Source organism: Buceros rhinoceros, unplaced genomic scaffold (assembly GCF_000710305.1).
Source record: "Buceros rhinoceros silvestris isolate BGI_N320 unplaced genomic scaffold, ASM71030v1 scaffold9546, whole genome shotgun sequence".
In the NCBI taxonomy this organism is placed as follows: Eukaryota; Metazoa; Chordata; class Aves; order Bucerotiformes; family Bucerotidae; genus Buceros; species Buceros rhinoceros.
In genome coordinates, this window is record NW_010419289.1 from 35,825 (window position 1) to 40,289 (window position 4,465).

Consider the following 4,465-nt stretch of genomic DNA (forward strand, 5'->3'; position numbering starts at 1 on the left):
TGTGGAGAAAATTGAATTCTTAAAAAATGCTGTTAAAATTATTTTACTGTTAAAATTCTGAGTGAATTGCTTCATTTAAGAACTAAGAGAATCAGCTGAGTGAATTTGGGTGGGGAAAGGACCAGGATGGGCTGTGTGGCCAACAGTTCTTAACCTGAAAGTAGTGCGGTATCACCACGGATTTTATGCCCTGCAGGACTAACGGAGGTGCTGTTAGTTAGGGTGGATGTTGGCAGCAAGGTGGGAGAACTCCTGTTCTGTCAGCTGGGGGAGGAATTGCTGTTTCCTGTGCTCTATAGCATGTTGCTATTGATGGTTCACAGGCTGTCTCTATTGAAACTTCACTGAATTGCTAGAAAGGTCTAGTCTCCATAGTGGGTCCCTACAGTTTATGAAACTATTGAACTTCTGTTCTTTTAAATGTCTGGTTAGTGGTACCAAGCTGAAGGTTTCTGGTTCACTGAAAATCAGTATCTTTACTGAAATGATGATGTCTTTAATTTTGCTGTATTTTTGAAAGGAAAACTGCATTTAAAATACTTAACATGAAACTATGGTTTCAGGGTTTCATACAGTGCTCTTAAACATGCTTAGGAGCATCTGCAGCTCTGAACAAGTACATTTTCTACCCTAATCGTAGCATCAAGTGACCTCTTCACTTGGCTCAGTGTTTTTAATTCCGTCCATGGCAAAGGGTAAGTCATGGACTGCTCACAACCGGATCACCACAATGAACTCATAAGGCTGCCTAGTTCAAGACAGTTTCCTGTTTTCTCAGGGACGGCAAGTCGTTCACACACGCAGTGTTTCCACGTAGCTGTTCAATGGTCTCTCACTTAAGTGATTCCTTATTTCAAGTATCTGATGAAGTATAAACCAAATAGTTACTGAGAGCTTTTTTTCTCAGCGGCCATTCTGACTGAGGCTGCCACAGCTTCTTTTTTGTGACCGTATTATTTCCTTGACCATCCTTACCTACCATCCGACATACCTTATCTACCATACTTTGTATACACTAGGATTAGGTATTTCCTTAAACTTCTCTTCATCGCCTTGAGAAGGGAAAGAACTGCCTTACAAAAAGCTGAGGGGAGCTCAGGCTGTTGAGTTTCTTCTCGCAGGCAACGACTGGCAGGGTAATCTTCCTGACTGTAAGCCTGAAGTATCACAACATCAAAACATAATTGGCAAATCTATTTTTGCAGCCAGAATGTTTTTCTTAAAGCTTCCCTTCTAGATATTTATCCAGTCTCAGAAGAAGGGGATAAAAAAAAAAAACCCAAAAAGCTTTTAAGCTAGTTCTGTGAAGCTCTCATCCAGAAGAGGTGAAAGACCGTAAGTGTTCCCTTATACCTGTTTTGCCAGGTAACACAGTGATGAGTGTGCCCAGGTAACTATGAGAATCCACATGACTGCTGCTTGGCTCTCCATATGAGTTTGGGGGTTTTTCTGTGGTGTGCATAAAACATCATCTCAGTTTTCTGTCAGGGAAATCATACATGGACTTCTCAAGGTGATTTTCTTCAGAGGTTTGGTTGAGAGTTCAGGAGGTCCATGTGCTCTGCTTCAGAAACTGCTGGTTTGGACTAATGCAGTGTTAAACAGTGTCCTTTTCATAGCCACCACCAGAGCTGAGATGCTTCTGAATTACAAAATATTGTAATCCATCAGTGTTTAATTTTCTGACTGTGTGGGGGAGGGAAGCAAAATATAAATTCCAGTGACTACACCTGTAGGCTTGGCCTGACTGGAGTTTTGCCAGGGACAGTTTAGGGTGTGGCAGCTACCTCAGGTGCCTGTTTCAAGTGACCTGTTACAAATAACCCTGCCATGCCAGCATCGTCTTTCATTTGACTCCCAAACTAATGTGTTCCAGTTTTGTATCTTAGTTATGCTGGCCTTTAGCTTGGCTGGACAGTGGAGTCTTTGAAAGGCTTTGAAACACTTCCAGATAAAGTTCTTCCATGTTTGCCAGCACAGTCTGAGTAGCCACTTGAAGAGCCAAATCTGAGACTGTTCGGTGACTCATGTGCTCTTGCAAACCACGTGGCCAACGCTCCACAGCAGCAGTGCCAGTTCACCAGCACCTGCCCTGCGTGTTTGACTTGCTTGCAGAAGGTGCACGTGTAGCAGTTACACAAGGTGAAGGCTGCAGAAGTGCTTGAGTGGTGGTTTTACTCCAGCTGGCTCACCAGTGTTTCTGTTGTAAGTCTGTGACCTGTGTATGAGACTTGCACAGTTGACTTCAATGTGGCGGGGAGGATTCCTCCTCCACAGATGCCTTTTTTATTTCTGATTCTATCATGCCTGGCTGATTATTTTTAAAACTTTTAAAAATCTTAATCATAGCAAAGAGATGAAATATTTTCTTCCTTTTTGCTGGAATTATTTTCTGCAGTTTCCAGAGTCAAACGTTCAAAGACCTGTCTGCTCTAACCTGATGTGATGATTTAATTAAATTAAAAAAAAAAAAAACATAACCTCCCATCTTTTTAAAAAGCAAAAATAATGGTACTCAGATTTAACCTAAGGATTTTAACAATTTTGAACAGTAGTAGCAGTAAAAAGCATGTAAGTGCTCTCCCGGAGTGGGCTCAGAATGCTCAGCACTTGGTAGAACTGAGCGGGAAAATCAATACTGTGCTGTTTTATATTCATATACGATGTGTTCAAAGTCACCCAAGTCATGCAGCCTGCTGTTAACCATGGAAATTCTTTATGGTGTTTTAGGAGTGTGTCTTTTACTGAAGTCCTTGGAGGCATGCACAACAGCGGACTTAGTGATTGCATTTGTAAGGATTAAAACATCTCAGCTTGTACTGCCTTGAATATAAAAAAAAATTGCTTGGTAGACTGTGACAGAGATGCATAATTGAAGGGTTCCAAAGCCAGGCATGTCGGTGACTGGGAGGGGCAGGTTTTACGTACCCAAGGATTGCCTTGTGTTTTGGATTTCTGCAGTCACATCGTGCAAATCCTAGGCTCTGGGAAACTTGGTCAGGAGTCGTGTGTGTCACATCAGAAAATAGCTCTTTGCCTGTTTGCTTCCAGGCGGAATGTCTGTCATGCAGCAGTCTGTCCTGCAGTCTGGAAGCAGGAGTGCACATGCTTCACTTTGAATTAATAATTCCATCACTAGAAGTCTTGACTTTGTGCTAGTATGCCAGTGGGATTCATCCCTCTGTGCTGCTAGAGAACATTGTGCCAGAAGGCATTTTCTTATGTAAAGACTTAAGGTAATGCTAGTATTTCCTGAGAGCACCGCACATTGTCTTTCAAAAAGTGTTTTACTTCTGCTCTGTGTTGCTGCTTTATGGAGGACGTGATACAGTTTGAGCCTTTAATCTCTTCAGACTTGTTTCAAATATTTCTTGGGCAGTCCATCTCAGAGAAGGTATTTGGACAAGTTAACTGGGGGAAGAACTCCTAAGTGGGAATGGCATTCTTTATGTATGGTAAGGCAGTGGTTCAGCCCTGCTCTAAATGATGTGAGCTCTCAGCCAGGGCTCTAAGGACTTCTCTCTGAGCATGGTAAAATCTCTCAACAAATGGTGCTGACTAGCTTGGAAATACTAAGGTGCCCTATGTGGCAGTTAGGTTGTTTAAGGGACCATATGTACTAATCAAAGGAGAAAGGGGAAGATGGGTAGATTTTCATTTTCAAAGTGAGTTTGGAGAATGTCGTGTTGGTGATCAGGTGGTTTTACATTAGAGCTGGAAGCTGAGAAGCTGGGCAAAGCATTAGGTACTTCAGTACAAGAGTGTGCAGTAACGAGGCTGCAGGATGTGTCGTAACAGCATTGTACTGTTACATACCTACCAACTTGCCCCAACAAGTCTGACTTAATTTCAGAGCACTTTCAGATTCAGAATCTATTTAAACATTGTCCAAATATTCATCAGTTCACGAATTGGGAGTGCACTGATGAACACTCATAATAAAGCTCAGGCTGAATTTAGCACTCTAAATCCCCAGTCAGTGCACGTTATCTGAGCTCTAGCAAGAAGGCAGCATAACTCACAACTGAGAGAGATGTGGAGTTAGTAGAAAATAGGAGGTGCAGTTCTCCAAAGTAACGAACATGGATCATTCTGATCTGCAGAGGTGAGGTTTCCATATGCCATTCCTAGCTTCTTGTATTGCAAGGGTTTGTAAGTAGGTGTTTGATGCTAATGAGTTGCAACACAGGTGATGAGTTAGAATTGTGTGTTACTGCAATTAAACTTTGTGCATTTACCAGTGCGTTACTAAATACCAACATGAGCTGGAAGATCTTCGTAGCGTTGGCTCAACCAGGATTTCCCTAAGTTTCTTCAGGCTATAATCAAACATGTTCAGATGTGCATGTCTTTATAGTCACAATACAATAATGTACTTTATGCTGAGAAGCTATATAAGACATAGCAGAAAGCATGAGTGTGAGACGTGTTTTGAAGTGCTACCCACTGCACTTGGGGATCAGTT